We start from the raw sequence: 24,541 nt of genomic DNA, 5'->3' as shown, positions 1-24,541 counted from the left end.
CTTTGGAGAGGATATAGAGGAGATTTACCAGGATGCTACCTGGACTTGAGGGCATGTCTTATGAAGAAAGGTTGAGGGAGCTGGGGCTTTTCTCACTGGAGCGAAGAAGGCAGAGAGGTGACTTGATAGAGGTGTACAAGGTGATGAGAGGCATGGATAGAGTGGATAGCCAGAGACTTTTCCCCAGGGTGGAAATGGCCGTCACGAGGGGACATAATTTTAAGGTGACTGGAGGAAGGTATAGGGGAGATGTCAGAGGTAGGTTCTTTATGCAGAGTGTGGTGGGTGTGTGGAATGCACTGCCAGCAGAGATGGTGGAGTCAGAGTCATTAGGGTCATTTAAGCGACTCTTAGACAGGCACATGGACAGCAGTAAATTGAAGGGCTGTAGGTTAGGTTGATCTTAGATTAGGATAAATGGTCGGCACAACATCGTGGGCTGAAGGGCCTGTACTGTGCTGTACTGTTCTATATTCTATATCCACCAAATTATTAACAAAATCAAGTTAATTCTTTTGCTCGTCTTGGGTTCTGCACCATTTTATTATTTTACAATTCAATTCAATTGAGGACTCTGCGTTCCTCTAACTCTGGTCTCTTGTTCATTCCCCAATTCCTTTACAACACTGACAGCCATTCCTTCAGCTATCTGAATCTTAAGCTTTGAATTTCGTCCAATTTCTCGTCCTCTCCTTCAAGACCTTCTGTGAAACGTAAGCTTTGACCAGCCACCGAACCCAATGTCTCATTCTTTGGCTGAATTTCAACTTCTGTCCGATTACACTTCATGATGTGAAACACCTTGGAACATTTTACTACATTAAAGATGCAATATAAATTCAAATTGTGGTAGAATAGGCTCTCAATTCCTGTGTTGATTCCTGCCCGCAAAACTAATGAGGTGACATGTTTTGTATTAAATTTTCCTGTAATTGTAATGCCAAAGCGAATAATGTTCGGATTGGTAAATCCCACTAACTCTGGTTATTTTTGCGTGTAATATGAAAATTATTAAAAAACACATGCTTCCATATACAAAGGTAGCTATTATAAACTATGTGAAACTCAGTAGTTTTGTCCTCTGCCTTGGAGCCTGGACACCTCAACAGCCTGGTGAAGAGAGCAGGACAATTTTGTTCTGGCCAGTAATTTGATTCCCACAATGTGAATGCAATTTAAGAAACAGCACGTGTGCAAATTGCTCCAGCACTGGCAACACTGCTCCAAAGTCAGCACATTACAAATGGAACAAAATCAGAATACCCACAATCCTACTGCCCTGCAGACAATGGTTGCACATAATTTGGCAAAATAATGATGAGTGAGAAGTAGAGTGCAGAGTAGAACCGTAGGCCATAATGCAAGTGTCAAAGGCAACCAATTACTTTCATTTGCATATGAAAGCTGAACAAATGGGGTGGGGGTGAATAAAACACAGGTGGAAAAACGAGTCATCTGATGTACCAAGGCTGGAGAACTGTCAATATAATTTGGCTCCAGTGCAGCAGTTAAGTAACCATTTCCCTGCCATGCCAATGAACATTCAGGAGGGGGTTAGGAGAATAGCGAGAAGACTTAAACCTGGGAAACAGTGCACAATTTAATTAACGCATTTGCCGAGAGACAAACAAATTAACCGTAAACTGGTGAATACATAGTCCATTGGCTTTTCTTCCATCTGCAACGGTTTTGTGAAAAAAAAATTTCATAGAACTTACAGTGCAGAAGGAGGCCATTCGGCCCATCGAGTCTGCACCGGCTCCCGGAAAGAGTATCCTACCCAAGCCCACACCTCCACCTTATCCCCATTAGCCAGTAACCACACCCAACACTAAGGGCAATTTTGGACACTAAGGACAATTTAGTATGGCCAATCCACCTAACCTGCACATCTTTGGACTATGGGAGGAAACCGGAGGACCTGGAGGAAACCCACACGCACACGGGGAGAACGTGCAGACTCCGCACAGACACTGACCCAAGCCAGGAATCGAACCTGGGACCCTGGAGCTGTGAAGCAATTGTGCTAACCACAATGCTACCGTACTGCCCATATAAAATGTTTAACTTCGGCAAAGAAGACTGAAATTGACAGATACGCTCCATATTCTGTAGAACCATAGAATTCCTACTGTGTTGCAGGAGGCCACTCGGCCCATCGAGTCCTCACCGACCCTTTGAAAGAACACCCTACCGAGGTCCATTGCACCGCCCTATCCCTGTAACCCACCTAACCTGTTGCAGGACATCGTCTTCAAGATGTCATTTTTCAAAGGAAAAATTAGTTTGTTGAGCTATAATGTACCAGGCGAACAAGTTGAAAATATAAAACAGTTTATGGGTGTGAAAGTATAAACATTTTCTCAGATAAGAAGCATTTTAAACACACGTACAAGGTCTGCAAACACTGGAAGTACCTGTCTGCACACAGGCTGTATTGATTCAGCTGTAACAAACATTTAATTTTCCTACTACTGTCACTGCAATAAAATCCAAATTCCTCCATTTCTCCCTTTCCTCCCTCCCCAACAGTATCAAGCCTCCTGGCAGTTAATAAATATGTCCATGTCTCTGTTCCAAATGCAAATTAATTCAGCACCGTGTCAACAAACAGAACCTCTTGCTATGCAATACTGAACTATAGAGCAGAACTTGATGAAATTCACCACTGGTGTTGCAAAAACTTGGGATTAGTTCTTCAATAGTTAGTTAATTAGTTTTGATTTGCATGCCAGTTTGACTGTAGTTCATCCTTAAATAGCAGTTTCAACATGTAACAAACAGTCCCATGTTATACACATTGCAACGGCAGCATCACCACCTATATGTATTTGAAAAGCAAATTTAAAAAAATGCACAACACACAAGAGACCCAAGTGGGAAAAGATACAGTTGCGAAAAAAAGTGTCCCAAACAATTGACTGCAACACAAAGGTAAACGTCCTGGAAATCAATAAGGCAGAAAGGAGCTTTTTAAAAGAGAGATTTTTGATAATTAATGGGTCATCTCAGCGGCTGGAAACTCAAGCTCTTGAGTACAAGTATATAAGCTAAATGGCAATAATGGGGGGGGGGGGAATAAATAACTACAAAGTGCTCAGATGACTCGTTTGTTTTTTATCATGACAGTTGTAAAAAAAAATGTCATTGCAATCCAGGGGACGATAGGCTTTGAGAGAGAGCTGACTGGTGGTGATTCAACGCGAGGGTCACCACACCTCAGGCGAGGAACAAGGTTGAGAAGAACTGGAATAACCTCCGTTGGTACAGGAATTGAACCCATACAATGGGCACCGCTCTGCATTACGAACCAGTCGTCCAACCAACTGAGCTAACCTGACAGTTAGTCAAGGTCTCTATAGATTTAACTCTCATGGACCTGATGTCATGACAATTTGCATCACACCACCCTTAGCAAACTTGTAATTCACAAAGACCTTTACATCAAGAGATCACAAACCAAGACATTACAGTGATACATTTCAGTAGTAATCACTGGCCTTATGAAAACTAATGGTTTCTCAATCTTTACTCTCATCATCAATTGAGCTTTAGAAAAGCACAAAGCAAAGTCCTAAAATTGGTAATGGGTAGATAATCTGAAAAGTCAGTGAAAATTTTAGGAAAAGGTGCCTTTTCCGACCATAGGCATTAATCATTCATTTGAATGAAGCAACAAGATACTGAAAACTACTGCAGCCTAACCAGAAGTCAAATAATTTTTTAAAAAACTCATCAGTAAATTCCTGATTTAAAAAAAAAGATCATGTTAAAGTCACTTTGAAGGCATCCCCGTGTTAAACATTGGCTAACCACAAGGATCAATGGTGTAACACAGAAACAGACTGTCCTGCAATAGATCTCACCCCAAACTTGAATTCCCTTCAGAAAAAATGTTCCCAAGGGAAACTGATTTTTTTGGCTCTGGAAAGAATGAAGCCTAATTAGCATCGTATAGAACATAGAACGTAGACCTGTGAAACCAATCTAAAGCCCATCTACAATCACTTATCATCCATATGTTTGTCCAATGACCATTTAAATGCCCTTAAGGTTGGCGAATACAAATCAGATTTTTTTTTCAAACAAATGCCAAATCAAGATAGGGAAGTTGGTTATTTTGCTGTAGAACTGGAAAACATAGAACATAGAACAGTACAGCACAGAACAGGCCCTTCGGCCCTCGATGTTGTGCCAAGCCATGATCACCCTACTCAAACCCACGTATCCACCCTATACCCGTAACCCAAACAACCCCCCCCTTAACCTTACTTTTTAGGACACTACGGGCAATTTGGCATGGCCAATCCACCTAACCCGCACATCTTTGGACTGTGGGAGGAAACCGGAGCACATGGAGGAAACCCACGCACACACGGGGAGGACGTGCAGACTCCGCACAGACAGTGACCCAGCCGGGAACCGAACCTGGGACCCTGGAGCTGTGAAGCATTTATGCTAACCACCATGCTACCGTGCTGCCCTTAAACTCATTAGATACAAACTAAGTATTTGCCAATTAGATTAAAGTTGAATTATGTGCAATTTTTAAAATGAATTGATTAGTGGCCAAAGGTGTAAAATGTATTGAATTGCATTCCTCTTCTGTAAATAGTGAGCGTCATCTTGCTCAGCCGAGTTCGATATAAACACAGACACAAAGCGCACTCAGTAAGCTTTGCGCACGGTGAAGTCGAGACATCCTGAGTGAGGAGACTGCTAGAGTGAGGTTGAAACTTGGTCATTTGATGCAGTGAGGTAATTCGGTGCAGAGTGTGAGGAGGTGCTTTTTCCCTATTGTTTTGTTTTCCTTCTTTTGGCTTGTAACTGATAATCTACAGGGAGAGATGTGTTAAATTTGAAAAAAAAACATTGAAAAAAAACTAATTAAAAATTATCAATAAACGAAGTAGAGTAACTGAACTTGAGGGCAGAGATTCGTATTTAATTTTACAGTAAAAATCTAGTGTCAGGGCCACATAATCAATTGTACCTCAATCTAACAATAATTCAAGTATCATTGACACACTAGTGCTTAAATGTCACTCAAAAGGGTGCAGTGCTCCAACTGTGAGTGGCAGATTTGTGACGCTTCCAGCATTCCAGTCGACGACATCTGCAGCAAGTGTAACCAATGGCAGCTTCTCACAGACCGCGTGGTTCGGTTAGAGCAGCAATTGGATGCACTTAGGAGCATGCAGGTGGCAGAAGGCATCATAGACAGAAGTTATAGAGACATGGTCACATCCAAGGTGCAGGCAGACAGATGGGTGACCGCTAGAAAGGGCAGGCAGTCAGCACAGGAATCCCCTGGTGGTTGTCCCCTTCTCTAACATGTGTACCACTTTGGAAGCTGTTGCGAGGGGATATCCTATCAGGGAAAAACAACAGCGGTCAGAATAGTGGCAGCCCAACTGGCTCTGTTGCTCAGCAGGGGAGGGCAAATTGCTGGAGAGCGATAGTTATAGGGGACTCAATAGTAAGGGGCACAGATAGACGCTTCTTTGGACGTGAAAGAGAATCCAGAATGCTACGTTGCCTCCCTGGTGCCAGGGTCAAGGATGTCTCTGAACGAACACAGGACATTTTTAGGGGGAGGATGAACAGCCAGAGGTCGTAGTACACAAGTACAAACGACATAGGCAGGAAGAGTGATGAGGTCCTGCAGAAGGAGTTAAGGGAGTGAGGCAGTAAGCCAAGAAGCAGGACCTCTAGGGTTGTAATCTCAGGAATACTCCCTGTGCTACGTGCCAGAGGCTAGAAATAGTAAGATAGTGCAGCTAAACACATGGCTAAACTGGTGGTGTAGGAGGGAGGGTTTCAGATTTTTGAACCATTGGGATCTCTTCCAGAGCAGGTGGGACCTGTACAAGAAGGACGGGTTATGTCCATACTGGAGGGGCAGTGATATCCTGGCTGGGAGGTTTGCTAAATCCACTCGGGACGATTTAAACTAGTATCACGGGGGGTTGGGGGGTGGGAACCACAATGTGAGCATAGAAGGTGTAATAACTGAAGGGGAAATAGAGAACGAAAATAAAAGAACATCAACACCCTCAGACAGAGCAAAAAAGGTGACCAGAGTAAAAAGGGAGGTGGTCAATGCAGGATTGAGGATTTGTACCTAAATGTGCGCAGTATACGGAACAAGATAAATGAGCTTGTTGGGCACATTGAAATTGGCCGTGACGATATTGTGGGCATCACAGACGTGGCTGCAAGGGGATCAGGGCTGGGATCTAAATATACAAGGATATATGTCCTATCGAAAGGACAGGCAGATAGGCAAAGGGGGTGGGGTTGCATTATTAGTTAAACCAACAGCAAGGAACGGTATAGGATATGAAGGCATAGTATCGCTGTGGGTAGAACTAATGAATTGCAAAGGTAAAAAGACCCTGATGGGAGTTATGTACAGGCCCCCGAGCAGTCGTCAAGTGGGGCAGAAAATAAATCAGGAAATAGAAAAGGCATGTAAAAAAGCAATATTACAATAATCAAGGGGGATTCCAATATGCAGGTGGACTGGGAAAATCAGGTTGGTAGTGGATCCCATGAAATGGAATTTGTGGAATGTCTAAGAGGTGTTTTTTGGAGCAGCTTGCGACAGAGCTCACGAGGGAACAGGCAATTCTGGATTTAGTGATGTATAATGAGGCAGGCGTGATTAGGGAACAGAAGGTGAAGGAACCCTTAGGGAGCAGTGACCACAATATGATAGAATGTACCCTGCAGTTTGAGAGGGAGAAGCTGGAATCAGACGTAACGGTATTACAATTAAATAAGGGTAACTATTAGGACAGCATGGTGGCGCAGTGGGTTAGCCCTGCAGCCTCACGGCGCTGAGGTCCCAGGTTCGATCCCGGCTCTGGGTCACTGTGTGTGTGGAGTTTGCACATTCTCCCCGTGTTTGCGTGGGTTTCGCCCCCACAACCCAAAGATGTGCAGGCTAGGTAGATTGGCCACACTAAATTGACCCTTAATTGGAAAAATGAATTGGATACTCTAAATTTATTTTAAAAAAATAAAAAAAATAAGGGTAACTACAAAGGCATGAGGGAGGAGCTGGCCAGAGTTGATTGGAAAAGGAGCCAACCAAGGAAGACAGTGGAACAGTTATGGCAGGGGTTTTTGGGGGTTATTCGGGAGGCACAACAGAAATTCATCCCAAGGAGGAGGAAACATGCTGAGAAGAGGACAAGGCATCCATGGCTGATGAGGGAAGTCAAGCAAAGCATAAAAGCATACAAAGTGGCGAGAATTAGTGGGAAACCAGAGGATTGGGAAGCCTTTAAAAACGAGCAGAGGACAACTAAAAAGACAATAAGGGGGGAGAAGATGAAGCTAGCTAGTAATATAAAGGAAGATAGGAAGAGTTTGTTTTCAACATACAAAAGGTAAGAGAGAGGCAAAAATAGACATTGTACCACTGGGAAATGTGGTTGGAGAAGTAATAATAGGATTTAAAAAATGGTAATCTGAATAGCTACTTTGCATCGGTGGAAGACACCATGGACGCCAGGAGAACCAGGGGGCAGGGGTGAGTGCCCCCATTACGAAGGAGAAGGTTCTGGGGAAACTGAAAAGATCTGAAGGTGGATAGATCACCTGGACTGGATGGACTACACCCCATGGTTCTAAAATAGATAGCTTAGGAGATTGTGGAGGCATTGGTGATGATCTTTCAGGAATCACTGGAGGCAGGAAGGGTCCCAGAGGACTGGAAAGTGGCTAATGTAACACCACTGTTTAAGAAGACGGGAAATTATAGGCAGTTTAGCCTGACTTCAGTCATTGGTAAGATTTTAGACTCCATTATTAAATGAGTACTTGGAAGTGCATGATAAAATAGGACTGAGTCAGTGCGGCTTTGTCAAGGGGAGGTCATGTCTTACAAATCTGTTAAGAGTTGTTTGAGGAAGTAACAAGGAAGTTGGACAAAGGAGAACCAGTGGACGTGATTTATTTAGATTTCCAGAAGGCCTTTGACAAGGTGCCACATAGGAGACTGTTAAATAAGTGAAGAGCCCATGGTGTTAAGGGTAAGATCCTGGCATGGATAGAGGATTGGCTGACTGGCCGAAGGCAGAGAGTGGGGATAAAGGGTCTTTTTCAGGAAGGCAGCCGGTGACTAGTGGTGTAACTCAGGGGTCGGTGCTGGGACCATAACTTTTCACAATATACATTAATGATCTGGAAGAAGTAACTGAAGGCATGTTTGCTAAGTTTGCAGATGATACAAAGATCTGTAGAGGGACAGGTAGTATTGAGGAAGCAGGCGGGCTTCAGAAGGACTTGGACAGGCTAGGAGAGTGGGCAAAGAAGTGGCAGATGGAATACAATGTGGAAAAGTGAGAGGTTATTTACATTGGAAGGAGAAATGGAGGGATAGACTATTTTCTAAATGGGGAAATGCTTAGGAAATCAGAAGCACAATGGGACTTGGGGGTCCTTGTTCACGATTCTCTTAAGGTTAACTTGCAAGTTCAGTCGGCAGTTAGGAAGGCAAATGCAATGTTGAGAGGGCTAGAATACAAGACCAGGGATGCACGTCTGAGGCTATACAATGCTCTGGTCAGACCCCATTTGGAGTATTGTGAGCAATTTTGGGCCCTGTATCTAAGGAAGGATGTGTTGGCCTTGGAAAGGGTCCAGAGGAGGTACACAAGAATGAACCCTGGAATGAAGAGCTTGTCGTATGAGGAACAGTTGAGGATTTGATTTGATTTATTATTGTCACATGTATTAGTATACAGTGAAAAGTATTGTTTCTTGCAGGCTATACAAACAATGCACACCGTACATAGGGAAGGAAGGAGACTGCAGAATATAATGTTACAGTTGAAGCAAGGTGTAGAGAAAAGTACAACTTAATACGAGGGAGGGTCACTCAAAAGTCTGATGGCAGTAGGGAAGAAGCTGTTCTCGAGTCGGTAGGTACATGACCTCAAACTTTGGAATCATTTTCCTGACGGAAGAAGGTGATAGAGAGTATGTCTGGGGTATGTGGGGCCCTTAATTATGCTGGCTGCGTTTCAGAGGCAGCTGCAATTGTCGACAGTGACAATGGATGAGAGGTTGGTTTGTGTGATGGATTGGGCTACTGTTAAGGTCCAGGGTTGAGAGAACCCCAAAGTGCATCATGGAGTTCACCTGAACCTTAACTTTGAATATACTGTGGTTATGGGGAACACGTGGGCCCGTCTTTCAGGTGTTATTCAACAGAGAGTTACAGTACTTTTAAATTAAAACAATTTTTTTTATGAAACTAGTTAACACTTTATAAATGCATAGTAAACATCTTAACAACTATCAACACCAATAAATCCCCAAAGAATACAGTACTTTACAGATAACCCTCAATAAATTCCCAAACAACATCCGGAAGACAAAAGATCCTTTTAACACAGACATCAGGTTTAAATTCACTACTGAGAGCAGTCAGCAATTTGAAATCACCCAAATGAACACTCTTTAGCTTGTAGAGAGATTCATGCACATCTGCTAGGTTTCACTGCAGCTCTTCTCTGTGAAAACGAAACTAAAAACTCACTCTGTTGCTGCCTGCTGAAAAACGAAAGTAAAGCAGACACAGCCCAGCTCCACCCACACTCTGACATCACTGATAAACATCCACTTCTTAAACACCCATTTCTTGAAGGTACTCTCATATGACACCTACGCCCAAGAACAAAAAATAAACCAACTTCAAGATGGTTTCATTTTTCACCTTTTCACTTTCCTTTAAGAAATATGGACAATGAATATACATTTTTTTAACAAAACAAACCACACGAAGATTTATAATAATATAGTCCATTTTAGTGCTTCTTCCTCCAACAGGAATCCTTCTTGATTGACAGTCTCTTTGAACAAGGTCTTTGCACGATCCATCCATTTCTCTACGCCTCAACATTTCTTTTTAAAGGCAGATACTTTAGTTCAATCTGATCACAGAGTCCCTTGTAATTCTCCAACACAAGAGCATTGGTTACCACAGCTTTCAGGCCATCAAATGCCTGTTGAAAGTCGGCTGTCCACTGAAATTTGAGACGTTTCTTCAGCAAGTCCATCAGTGGAGCAACCATGCTACAAAACTTTTGCACAAATGTTCGATCAAATCCGCTCATACCAAGAAATCGCATTATTTCTCTTTGTGTCGAGGGTATTGGAAACTCCTCAATAACTGTTGTCTTCACATCCCCTGTGACTATTCAACCCCGTCTGAATGGCCGAGGAAAGTGACTTGGGCTTTTCCACATTCACTTTTGGCTACGTTTATCACCAAACCCGCCTCCTGAAGTTCATCGAATAACTCCATCAGATGTTTTAAATGTTCTTTCCATGTCTGGCTGAAAATTACCAGATCGTCGATGTATACCGCACAATTGGGTAATCCTGAAACAACTTTGTTAGTTAACCGTTGAAATGTGGCTGGGGCGTTTTTCATGCTAAATGGCATAACTTTGAATTGGTATATACCATCTGGACTCACAAAAGCGGAAATCTCCTTCGCCCTGTCGGATAAAGGTACCTGCCAGTAACGTTTAAGCAAATCCAGTTAGGAAATAATAGCTGATTGTCCCACTTTCTCAATGCAATCCTCCAAATGTGGGATAGGATAAGAGTCCATTCTTGTAACTGCATTAACCTTTCTAGTCCACACACAACCGTTGCGTACCGTCCGGTTTTGGTACCATCACTATGAGTGAGCTCCACTGGCTGCAACCTACTTCAATTATGCCATTTTTAAGCATACTTTCAATCTCTTTGTTAACCTGTGTCAATTTTAAAGGGTTAAGTCTGTATGGATGTTGTTTGATTGGAACAGCATTTCCCACATCTACATCATGTATAGCTATTTTAGTGCTGCCCAATTTATCTCCACAAACTTGCCCATGTGATAATAACTGTTTCAAGTCAGTCCGTTTTTCCTCTGGAAGGTAATTCAACAATTTATCCCAATTTTTAAGAATATCCTCGTTTTCCAATTAAATTTGAGGCATGTCAAATCCAGTCATCCAGATTTGGTTCGTCACTTTGAGTTAGAATCATTAAAACTTTGTTTTTCTCTCCTTCCCTTTCAAAGTACCTTATAAACATATTCACACAACACAATCGGTGAGATTTCCTTCTATCTGGCGTTCTTACCACATAATTCACCTCACTTAATTTCCTTTCAATCTGATAAGGTCCACAAAACCTAGGTTTTAAAGGTTCACCTCCCACTGGTGACAATACTAAAACTTTATCTCCACTGGCAAAATTACAAACTTTGGATTTCTTGTCCGCTACCCGTTTCATCACATGTTGTGCAATTTTTAAATGCTGTCCAGCCAATTCACCTTCACCTTCTCTATTTAATCGTTTGACACGTAATCCAATAATGTAAGTTCTGATTTCTTTCTCACCAGTTTTTCCTTCATCAATTTATCTTACCTAATGACCAAAAATTAGTTCAAAAGGACTGAATTTGGTTGACTCCTTAAGTGCATCCCTAATTGCAAACAGTACGAATGGCATTTTGTTGTCCCAATCCTCTGAATAATCGTGACAATAAGCCCTCAACATTGTCTTTAATGTCTGATGCCATCTTTCTAATGCTCCCTGCGATTCTGGATGGTGCACAGTTGATTTAAATTGTTTTATTCCTAAGCTATCCATAACTTCTTTGAATAACCTGGAAGTAAAATTTGGTCCTTGATCCGATTGTATTTCTGTGGGTAGTCCAGTAACTCCTCCACAATCTTTTTAGCTGTAATATTGCGTACTGGAATGGCCTCTGGAAACCTAGTAGACACATACATTATAGTCAAAAGATATTGATTCCCACTTTCTGTTTTAGGAAGCGGTCCTATGCAATCAATTAAGACCCTTGTAAAAAGTTCCTCAAATGCTGGAACGGGTACTACAGACATTGGTTTTATCACTGCTTGAGGTTTCCCTATCACTTGACATGTGTTTCATGATCAACAAAATTTAACTACATAGTTTCATGGTCCAGGCCAATAAAAATGTTTTTGTATTTTAGCTCGAGTTTTCTTTGCTGCCAAATGACCTCCCACTGGTACGTCGTGCTACTCGCACCACCTCCTTTCTATACCCTACCGGCAATACGACTTGATGAACTTCTGCCCACTTTTCATCCACCTGCCCACTTTTCATCCTGCTTATGTAAAGATCTCCATTTTCTCATCAAGACATCATTTTTATGGTAATAACACTCCAGTATACACTCAGATTCCTCTTCTGTGTATGCTTTCTGATACATCCATTTCATTTCTATATCTTTCTGTTGTAACTCCGCCAATTTTCCTGAACTAAAAATATCTGCCTCATCCTGCACCTGTTCTTGTTCTTTTTCAACCGTCTGATCAAAAATGGTTTCTGATAATTGCACTTCAACTTTATCTTTATTTTTTGATTTCTCCTCTTATATGAACCTCTGACTTTGCGGCCTTGTTACTACACAATCCGGAAAAATCCCAGGATATTTGTCCTTCAACACTTCAGTTGTCTGATTTTCCACCGGCTTATCAACCACAATAGGCATCACGCCCACCTGTGATCCAGCTATCATTACCCAAGGTAAACTGTATTTCTGGACAAGATAGTTTCTCTATTACTCGTACTACCACTTCACCACACCTTCCAACCTCACCCTTATATAATGGAACACTACTCTTCCCACCCTAAATTCCACATAATACCATCTTTTCTGGCAACATTCTTCCCAAACTACATAACTCCGAATCTCTTACCATTGAGCACTGACTAGTACCCGTATCTCTTAAAATTGTGACTTTTTTTACCTGCTCCTTCTGGTACACACAAGTAAACTTTACCCAGACAAGTCAATTCTTTAAAGAGATCTGGCACCTTCTTATCAATCACCTCTTGATCAGGCTGTACAATATTTTGCACCTCCTTTGCTTCACTTGGGCTTTCCTTTACCACTATAACAAACCCCACTGTCTTATCCTGTTTTACCACATCAGCCTTCCCAGTGCTTTTATTCAACCACCAACACTGCGACTTTACATGGCCTAGTTTATTACAGTGAAAACATTTGAAACTTTTCATTTCTTTTCCACCTTCCTGGATTTATGTTTTAATCTGAGGTACACTCTCACTATTATCTCCCATCAGATCACTTTTGCCTCTACCACTAGAGTATTTCTCATGTCCCCAGTTTCTGTCCCTCACAGGCTGAAACTGATGTCGGAAACCAAGCTTTGATTTATGAACTAATTCATAATCATCTGCCATTTCTGCTGCTCACCTCACAGTTTTAACCCTCTGCTCTTCCACATGAGTTCTCACTACATAAGGAATTGAACTTTTCAAACTCCTCCAAAATTTCTCAGAGCTTCATACATTTGGTCTATTTTCAAAGCCCTTACCCACCGATCAAAATTACTCTGTTTGATCCTTTCAAACTCCATGTATGTTTGACCGAATTCTTCCCTTAAATTTCTAAACCTTTGACTGTAGGCTTCAGGCACTAGTTCATATGCACCCAAGATGGATTTTTTCACCTCCTCATACGTCCCAGATACCTCCTTCAGTGGTGATGCAAACACCTCACTCGCCCTACCGATCAGCTTTATTTGAATCAGTAATACCCACATGTCCTGTGGGCATTTCATTTGTTTAGCTACCTTCTCAAATGAAATGAAAAAGGCTTCTACCTCCTTCTCAACAAACCTTGGCAATGCTTGGACATAGATCCCCACCAAGCCTTCGACTATAACGCTCTTTCTCACTATCCTTAACACTATCATCCAACTGTAAGTTTCCCGTTACGTCCGCCAATTTTAACTGACTGTCTTGTTTCATGGCTATTTTCTGAAGTTCAAACTCTCTCTCTTTATCTTTTTCCCTGATCTGTATCTCCCTTTCTGTTTCTTGAACTTCTGCTAGGGCTATTCCTTCTTTTCTCCTTTCTTCTCTCTCCTTTCCTTTTTCCTCTCTATCTCTTTCATATTCAAACTGCTTTAATTATTTCTCATGTTCCATTTGTTTAATTTGTAACTGAATTTTTGCCATTTCCAATGAGTCAAACTGTCTCTCAGGCAATTTTAAATGCTTAGCCACCGCCATAATTACCTCATCTTTTCGCATTTTGTCAGGTAATGTTAACTGCAATGTTTTTGCCAACTCTAAAAGCGTGTTTTTAGTCTCTGACCACAAGGTACTGCGTGTGGCCATCTCCACCCTCAAAAACTTCAGAGCCTCTGAAAGAGCCACTGTCCACAACACACTCCCTACTTAAAACTGAAAAAGCACACCTGAAAAGCAACGAGAATATGCTCACCCCTCACTGTCTTTAAGTTCACTAAGCCAATCCAATAGATAGACTTTTAACCCCCTCGAGACCCTATTTGTTAAGGTCCAGGGTTTAAAGAACCCCAAGGTGTATCATGGAGTTCGCCTGACCCTTAACTTTGAATTTACTGTGGTTCTGGGGAACACACGGGCCTGCCTTTCAGGTGTTATTCAACAGAGAGTTACAGTACTTTTAAATTAAAACAATATTTATTTATGAAACCAGTTAACACTTTGTAAACCCACAGTAAACATCTAAACAACTATCAACACCAATAAATCCTCAAAGAATACAGTACTCTACAGATAACCCTTAATAAATTCCCAAATAACATCTGGAATATACAATATCATTTTAACACACAGATCAGGTTTAAATTCACTACTGAGAGCAGTCAGCACTTTGAAATCACCCAAATGAACACGTTTTAGCTTGTAGAGAGATCCATGCACATCTGCTGGCTTTCACTGCAGCTCTTCTCTCTGAAAACAAAACTAAAAACTCCGTGTAGCAGCCTGCTCAAAAACGAAAGTAAAGCAGACAGACAGCCCAGCTCCACCCACACTCTGACATCACTGATAATACTATTTCTTAAAGGTACTCTCACATGACACTACATTCGAAAATGAAATGAAAATTGCTTATTGTCACGAGTAGGCTTCAATGAAGTTACTGTGAAAAGCCCCTAGTCGCCACATTCCGGCGCCTGTCCGAGGAGGCTGGTACGGGAATTGAACCATGCTACTGGCTTGCATGGTCTGCTTTAAAAGCCAGCGATTTAGCTGAGTGAGCTAAACCAGCCCCTGGTTTCACGACCTTTTGTAGTTTCCTGCAGTCTTGGGCAGAGCAGGATCCATACCACGGTGTTATACAACCAGAAATAATGCTTTCTATGGTGCATCTGTAAACGTTGGAGAGAGTCGTAGCTGACATGCCAAATTTCCTTAGTCTTCTGAGAAAGTTGAGTCGTTAGTGGGCTTTCTAAACTATAGTGTCGTCATGGGGGGACCAGGACAGGCTTTTGGCGATCTGGACGCCTAAAAACCTGAAGCTCTCGACCCTTTCTACTTCATTCCCATTGATGCCGACAGGTGCATGTTCACCACTAGGCTTCCTGAAATCGATGACAATCTCCTTCATTTTGTTGATATTGAGGGAGGGATTATTGCCCGTCGCATTCCTGTACTCTGTCTCGTCACTGTTTGAGATCCGACCAACTACAGTGGTGTCATCAGCAAATTTGAAAATCGAGTTGGAAGGGAATTTAGCCACACAGTCATAGGTGTGTAAAGAGTATAGCAGGGGGCTGAGGACACAGCTTTGTGGGGCACCGGTGTTGAGGATGATCGTGGAGGGAGGAGCAGAGGCTAAGGCCACGGAGTTTGGAGATGAGTTTCATAGAAATGATGGTGTTGAAGGCTGAGCTGTAGTCGATAAATAGGAGTCTGACATTGGTGCCTTTGTTATCTAGGTACTCCAGGGTTGAGTGCAGGCCCATGGAGATAGCGTCTGCTGTGGACCTGTTGCAGCGGTAGGCGAACTATAGTGGATCAAGGCAATCCGGGAGGCTGGAGTTGATTTGTGCCATGACTAACCTTTCGAAGTACTTCATGATGATGGATGGCAGAGCCACTGGACCATAGTCATTAAGGCACGCTGCTTGGCTTTTTTTTTGTTCAGGGATGATGGTTGTCTTCTTGAAGCAGATAGAGACCTCAGATTGGTGGAAAGAGAGGTTGAAGATGTCTGTGAATACACTCGCCAGCTGATCCGCGCAAGACCCGACTGCCCGTCTCTGGGTCTGTACTCATTGGAGTTTAGAAGGATGAGGGGGGATCTTATTGAAACTTACAGGATACTGCAAGGCCTGGATAGAGTGGACGTGGAGAGAATGTTTCCACTTGTAGGAAAAACTAGAAGCAGAGGGCACAATCTCAAGACTAAAGCAACAATTCTTTAAAACAGAGATGTGGAGGAATTTCTTCAGCGGTGAATCTTTGGAACTCTTTACCGCAGGAGGCTTGAGGCCAAATCACTGAGTGTCTTTAAAACAGAGATCGATTGGTTTTTGATCAATAAGGGGATCAGGGGTTATGGGGACAAAGCAGGAGAATGGGGATGAGAAAAGTATCAGCCATGATTGAATGGCGGAGTAGACTCGATGGGCCGAGTGGCCTAATTCTGCTCCTATATTTATGGTTTTATCCTTGCTTTCAGTTCTGCAAAATTAGTTGTTCAACTAATTGGACGAAGAAGAAAAACGCAACAACTTGCACTCGTAGGGGACTCTCAAATCATTTGCGAGCACCATATGCAATTAATAAGTGATTACACTTTTTTCTATTCATCCATGGGACTTGATTGTCTGAATTATAAGGAGGCGCTGGATAGGTTGGGACTTTTCTCCCTGGAGCGTAGGAGGCTAAGTGGTGATCTTATAGAGGTCTATACAATAATGAACATAGATAAGGTGTATAGTCAACATCTTTTCCCAAAGATAGAGTCTAGAATTAGAAGGCATATGTTTAAGCTGAGAGGGAAGAGATACAAAAGAGACCAGAGGGGAAATGTTTTCACACACGACGGTGGTGAGCATCTGAAACGAGCTGCCAGAGGCAGTAGTAGAGGTGGGTACAATATTTCCTTTACAAAAAACAGTTATACAGCTACTTGGGCAGAGTGGGTATAGAGGCATATGGGCCAAATGAGGGCAAGTGGGACTAGCTTAATGACAGATGGGCGGCATGGCCAAGCTGGGACGAAGGGCCTGTTTCCATGCTGTAAACATCTATCTATGACTCTATCCTATCTATGTGGGCTTCGCTGGCTGGACCAGAATTTGTTGCCCATCCCTCATTATCCCTGGGTAGGTGGTGGTGAGCTACCTTGATGAACCACTGGAGTCCATGTGGTGATAACCTCCAGGATGTTGAAAGTGGAGGATTCAGTGATGGTAATAACATTGAATGTCATAGGGCAATGGTTAGACTATCTCTTCTTGCAATCATTGCCTGGTATTTATGTGGCATGAGTGTTACTTGTCACTTGTCAGCCCAAGCCTGGATACTGTTCATGTCTTGCTGCATTTGGACATGATTCAGTATCTGAGGAGTTGCCAATGTTGAACAGTATGAAATCATCAGCAAACATCCCAATTTCTGCCCTTTTGATGGAAGGAGGGCTGTTGATGGAAGTAACTGAAGATAATTGGGTCTAGGACACTTCCCTGAAGAATTCCTCCAGTGAGGAGCCGAGATGACTGACCTCCAACAACCACAACCATCTTCCTTTGAGCTAGGCATGACTCTAACCAGTGAAGATTTTTCCCTCCGATTCCATTTACTTCAATTTTGCAAGAGGTCCTTGATGCCACACTCTGTCAAATGCGACCTTGATATCAAGGGGAGTCACCTGACCTCAAAAATTAAGTACAAAGCTTGCATTAATATTAATATCAGCAAATGAACCCAAGGTGCTTCACAAGAGTATTAAAATTTGACACCAGGTTACATATGAAAGTAGTCTGACAGATGACCAAAAATACGCAGATATTGAAGCATTTTTCACGCAGCAAGGCACCTAGTCGATGAATGACAAGTTAAAATTAGTTCAGCATGGCCAGGACATAGAAACAGTGTGAAAAATGCCATGTCTCCCTGAACCACTGGAAAAGGACCGTTTATAGAGCTCGCCCTACAAATGCTAACGATTAAATTGTTTGTCCCATTATTAGAAAGGGCCAGTAACTTGTTGAATAAAGATTCCAGACCGTGCGGGTGCTTTTAAAAACTAGCAGCAATATTATACAACATCACACAGCAAATAATATTGCATTTTATAAGTCATAGGACAGAAAATACATGAGTCTTACTCAACATAACTTGTCTGCAATATCCTTGCAACTGTGACCTTTGCTTCATTTGCCTTTGAACCTTGACCATAGTCCATCCAGGCATTCAAGGTTATGCCTTCTTTGCTGCCATCAGCTTAACACAGTCGATAAACTGAAACTTGCGCATTCTTCCATCATTTCTAATATTAACATAAACTGTCTCCAGATATTTGGTTTTAAAATCCTTTTCTACAAGACCTTGCACCATCCTGCCTCGGAAACTTTCCACAGCAGGGTTACCCAAACTTTCACAGCTACAGAACCATTTGATCTCCCAAGAATACTGATGGAACGTCTGAGAAACATTATACTGAAGAATTAAACCACAGAAAATGATTATTGTGCAACAGGTACAAACATAAAACTAACTTTGTCTTAAATGAATAATTTATTAAAATAAAAAAAAGTTCTGTTGCTTAATGAATACTTCCAAGTTTTACCTTCTTTTAGGCATTTTAATATGAGCCCTCTCAGGCCCCCATAGCTCCTCCTATTCTCGGGCTGCCAAAGTTCCTCTCTGCCACCACCCTTCACCTCCCAGCCCTGGCTCCTCTCGGGCCCGGCTGGTCAGGCTGTGGAACCCCTGGAGGAGTACAAGATGAAAAGCTGTGACAGCATGTTTCTTTCTTTAGCAATACTGAAGAAATAAAGATGTATGACCTGATAGCCATTGGAGAGTTGTGGCTGCACGATTTCCAATGCCGGGGCCTGAATATTCAGAGGCATTTTATGTTTTGGAAGGATAGGAAGCTTGGAACGAATGGCGGGAAAGCTCTGTTAATTAACGACAGCATTAGCACAACACCGAGAGATGACCTTGCTTTAAAGATTTAAGCGTCAAATTAGTTTGGGTAGAGAAAAGAAATAGTAAAAGTAGTAACTTGCGGGAATAATTTGTAGCCCCCCCCCCCCACACAGTAAGTAAACTAGAGGATGGGATATACAAGAAGAAATAATTGGGGCTTATAAGAAAGATATAGAAATAATCACGGATGGTTATAATAATAATAATATTAATAATACTAATAATAATAATCACTTATTGTCACAAGTAGGCTTTAATGAAGTTAAAGTGAAAAGCCCCTTGTCACCATATTCCGGTGCCTGTTCGGGGAGGCAGGTGCGGGAATTGAACCTGCGCTTCTGGCATTGTTCTGTACTAAAAGCCAGCTATTTAGCCCACTGTGCTAAATCAGCCCCAGGTTTTAATTTACATACACATTACATGTAGCAGACTGTTAAAGGCAATCTGGGAAATGTTTTCAGAACAAATTCTAAGAACAGCACCATCTAAAGAGCTACCAGGCTATTCTAGACCTGGTACAATGCAATGAGACAGGATTAAGTAATGACCTCATCGTAAAGGAGTCTTGAGATAAATAGCAGTGATTGGAACATGATTCAATACTGCATTCAGTTTGAGAAAGAGAAGAGTGGGTCTAAGACAAGTGTTCAAAACTTAAATAAAGGCAATGACAAGATATGAAGACTGAGGAAGTCAAAATGAACTGAGAAATTAGGTTTAGGGCTAGGTGAACAGAGAATCAGTGGCACATATTTGAGGAGATATTTCATGACATTCAACAAAGGTACATTTCAAGAGCAGCATGGTAGCACATTGGTTAGCACTGTTGCCTCACGGCATTGAGGACCCAGGTTCGATCCTGGCCCCGGGTCACTGTCCGTTTGGAGTTTGCATACTCTCCCCGTTTGCGTGGATCCAAAACTATGCGCAGGGTAGGTGAATTGGCCACGCAAAATTGCCCCTTAATTGGAGAAAAAAATAACTGGGTACTCTACATTTATAAAAAGAGAGCAGTTACATTTCAGTTAGACAAATTGTAGGAGACACATGAATTATCCGTGGTTAACTAAGCAAGTTAAGAATAGTAGCAAATTGAAGGAAAAAGTACACAAATCTGCAAAGTTTAGTGGTGGGCAGAATTTTAAAACCTGCAAAGCAGGACTAAAACAAATGAGAAATTTGAGGACAAGAGAAAGCTAGCTAGAAGCATAAAATAGGTAAGAGTTTCTCCAAGTATTTAAAAAGGAAAAGAGTAACAAAATTTGGTCCACTTTAGTGCATCTGGGGAATTAATAATTCAAAATAATGAAATCATAGAACCATAGAATTTACAGTGCAAACGGACTCATGAATTATCAGTGATTGACATGAATTATCCCTCCAACCCAGTAACTCCAACTTTTAAACAGAGAATACCGGCCACGACCAGCTTTTAAACAAAGAATGCCGGCTGCGACCGACTTTTAAATAGAGAATGCCGGCTGCGACCGACTTTTAAATAGAGAATGCCGACTGTGACCGACTTTTAAATAGAGAATACTGGCCGTGACCGGCTTTTAAATAGAGAACGCCGGCTGTGACGCTTTTAAATACTGTGGCTAGCAGGCCAGGTCAAAGTCTAGGAAGTCTGGGCGAGCAACTTACCTCCTCACCCCCCCCCAAAGCCTGTCCACCATCTACTATGCACAAGTCAGGAGTGTAATGGAATACTCTCCACTTGCCCGGATGAGTGCAACTCCAACAACACTCAAGAAGCTCAATACCATTTAGGATAAAACAGCCCGCTTTATTGCTCCCCTTCCACAAACATTGAAACCTTCCACCACCGATGAACAGTGGCAGCCGTGTACACCATATACGAGATGCACTGCAGTAATTCACCAAGGTTCCTTAGACAACACCTTCCAAACCCACAACCACTGCCATCTAGAAGGACAAGAGCAGCAGATACCTGGGAACCCCACAATCTGGAGATTCCTGTCCAAATCACTCACCACCCTGACTTGGAAATATATCGCCACTCCTTCACTGTCGCTGGGGTAACATCCCAAAACTCCCTCCCTAACAGCACAGTGGGTGTACCTACACCTCAAGAAGGCAACTCACCGCCAGCTTCTGAAGGGCCACTAGGGATGGGCAATAAACACTGGCCTAACCAGCGATGCCCACATCACGTAAATGAAAAAAGAAACAGTGGTTGTAATTTTCCAAAATTCCCATGATTATGGAAAGGTCCCATCAGTTTTGAAAATACCAAATCTAACTTTATCCAAGAAAGGAGAGACACACAAATTAGGAAATTACAAGTCAGTTAGCCTAATATCTATGATAGGAAAATTGAAGAGTTAATGGCAGGATACTTAGTCTACATAGTTTTGTAAAATGTCGGACAGACCAGATAAGAACAGATCGATTGTACAATATCTGACAATGATTTCATCATCATCATTGGACTTTAAATTTCACTATCTGCTGTAGTGGGTTTCAAACCCAGGTTGCCAGAGCATTATCCTGGGACTCTGGATTCCTCAGCCATTGACAATACCATTGTACCACCACCCACCCCTGTTGAGATGCATTAATATGGCTAGATCACTAACCTGGAAAACACTAACCAGATTATACATGTGATTAACAGCTATGGTTCACGTGGACTCCTTAAAACAGGTTCTGGCCGTATGAATGCTGAACCATGTAGATTGAATGACATCATCTCCACCAGCTCTCTAACTCTCTATAACTTTCCATACAACAACAAAAGGTTACTAAAAAGGAAAGCAACACAAAAACAAAGAAATGACAAATAAAGCACAAATAAAGATCCCCATGTGAATCCATATGGATAAATGCATATGGATAAATGCAGAATTTTAATTGGGTCAAACTATAGGTTTCGATAATAAAAGTCTTCGATAATAAAACTGTTGCTAACCATTTATAACAGAGGGAAAAAGGGGATGTTCAAAATATTTGAAGCTTTTAAAAAAAAACGTTTGTTCGTTTTTCCCTCTTCTCTATTGAAGGGGATATAGAAGAGTGGTGGCTAGTGTGGGGAGATGGCCCAATTGGGTAACTGCAGCATTCGAAAACTAAACTGCTAAACTCAGTACAGCCCAGGAATTTAACCAACGGCTTTCTTAATTTCTCTGGTACCTGACATATATATTCTAGATAGCTTAATACTGTTCAAAAATAATTCTTCAGGACAGCTCCCATACAGCACAGACTACTTTGGCAGGTGATAAAATCTAAGAAGCAGAATGCTCGATAGTTCACACTACTGGAAATAAGCCAACGGTTTTCAAGAACCGAATATATAAGCAACTAAGTTGATCACGTTTGCAGTAGCGTGATTAAATAAAACTACAGAAAGAGCTAGACAACATTTGGAAGTGGGAGGAACCATTGCAGACAAAATTCGGTGCTGATAAGACTTGTACATTGCAAAGATAGAACACAAGAACTAGGAGCAGGAGTAGGCCATCTGGCCCTTTGAGCCTGCTCCACCATTAAGTGAGACCATGGCGGATCTTTTGCGGACTCAGCTCCACTTGCCCGCCCGAACACCATAACTCTTTATTGTTCAAAAAACTACCTATCTTTATCTTGAAAACATTTAATGAAGGAGCCTCATCTGCTTCACTGGGCAGGGAATTCCACAGATTCACAACCCTTTGGGTGAAGAAGTTCCTCCTAAGCTCAGTCCTAAATCTACTTCCCCTTATTTTGAGGCTATGCCCCCTAGTTCTGTTTTTGCCCGCCAGTAGAAACAACCTCCCCGCCTCTATTCTATCTACTCCCTTCATACTTTTGTATGTTTCTATAAGATCCCCCCACATCCTTCTAAATTCCAACGAGTACAGTCCCAGTCTACTCAATCTCTCCTTGCAATCCAACCCCCTCAACTCTGGGATTAACCTAGTGAATCTCCTCTGCACACCCTCCAGCGCCAGTACGTCTTTTCTAAAGGGGAACATCCCCAGTAAATGATGTTAAACAGCTTGGAAAATGGCTGAGAGATATCTTGGAGGGAAACAGATTACACTGGCATCCAGTCACAGTAGCGTAATAATGAAAAACAAACAACATGCTGAATGGACACTGGAAAATCAGGAGGGCTTGAATTGGATTCACTTATTTTGGAAATGTGTTGCCGTCTGGCCATGTCGCACCTTTAATTCTAATCGAACTCTGGCTGAGCAGAGGGAAACATTTTGTGTCCCTGATGCAGCAAAGAATGAAGAAGCTAATCCCTGGCATCAGAGGATTCGAGTATGCAGAAAAGTTATAAAGTTGTGGACTTTTTGAAAGGGGATGTGAGAGGAGACCTAATTGATGAGATGTATTCGGGAAAAAAAATATGAAATAAAAATCATTTATTGTCACAAGTAGCTTCAAATGAAGTTACTGTGAAAAGCCCCTAGTCGCCACATTCCGGCGCCTGTTCGGGGAGGCTGATACGGTAATCATTCTTTTGTAGAAACTGAGCGAGGTGGTGGGAATTGACCATTGTGAATTGCATATTTTCTGAGCAGTAATCAAATCATTAGTACAGCACCACATCTAGCTCGTCTGATTAGAAAGTTTGCGGATGATACCAAGGTTGCAGGAGTTGGGAATAGTGATGAAGATTAGCATAGAATACAGCAGGATATAGATAGGCTGCAAAATTGGGCGGAGAAATGGCAGATGGAATTTAACGCGGACAAATGCGAGGTGATGTATTTTAGCAGATCTAATTCAGGTGCGAGCTAGAAAATAAATGGCAGAACCATCAGGAGCGTAGAGATGCAAAGAGATCTGGGCGTGCAGATCCACAGATCCTTAAAAGTGGCAACACAGGTATAAATGGTGGTAAAGAAAGCATATGGCATGCTTGCCTTCATCAGACGGGGCATTGAGTATAAAAGTTCGCAGGCACGGTAGCACAGTGGCAGGGTCCCAGGTTCGTTTCCCGCTTGGGTCACTCTCTGTGCGGAGTCTGCACGTTCTCCCAGTGTCTGCGTTGGTTTCCTCCAGGTGCTCCGTTCCGCCCACAAGTTCTGAAAGAAGTGCTTGTGAGGTGAATTGGATATTCTAAATTCTCCCTCAGTGTGCCAGAACAGACGCTGGAGTGTGGTGACTGGGGGATTTTCGCAGTAACTTCCTTGCAGTGTAATGTAAGCCTACTTGTGACCCTAATAAAGGTAACGTTATGTAGAACGTTGGTTAGGCCACATTTGGAATACTATGTCCAGTTCTGGTCACCACACTACCAGAAGGACGTGGAGGCTTTGGAGAGGGAAAAGAAAAGGTTTACCAGGATGTTGCCTGGTATGGAGAGTATTAGCTATGGGGAGAGATTGAATAAATTGGGATTGTTCTCCCTGGAGAGACGGAGGCAGAGAGGTATGGGGTATAGATAGGGGCATGAGGGGTATAGATAGGGTGAACAGTTGGAGGCTTTTTCCCAGGGTGGAAATGACAATTACAAGGGGGCACAAGTTCAAGGTCAGGGGGATAGGTTCAGTGGAGA

The 24,541-nt window shown here is 42.3% G+C and overlaps 1 protein-coding gene across 4 annotated transcripts in view; it reads right to left on the bottom strand.

Moving 5' to 3' along the window:
* The window catches only part of mbd6 (methyl-CpG binding domain protein 6), a 371,598-nt gene that overhangs the window by 287,929 nt on the left and 59,128 nt on the right, over positions 1-24,541 (bottom strand). The window contains exon 1 of one of the 4 annotated variants that reach the window (XM_038789977.1): positions 18,662-18,764. The exons of the other annotated variants lie outside the window; for them this stretch is intronic. The gene's annotated coding sequence lies outside the window, so the exon portion shown is untranslated. Of the gene's footprint in view, positions 1-18,661; positions 18,765-24,541 lie in introns of those variants that run through there. 4 annotated transcript variants of the gene reach the window in all.

The sequence above is a fragment of the Scyliorhinus canicula genome, chromosome 2, assembly GCF_902713615.1.
Source record: "Scyliorhinus canicula chromosome 2, sScyCan1.1, whole genome shotgun sequence".
Lineage (NCBI taxonomy): Eukaryota > Metazoa > Chordata > Chondrichthyes > Carcharhiniformes > Scyliorhinidae > Scyliorhinus > Scyliorhinus canicula.
Note: the sequence above shows the minus strand (reverse complement) of the source record. Positions and strands in the feature narration are given on the sequence as shown.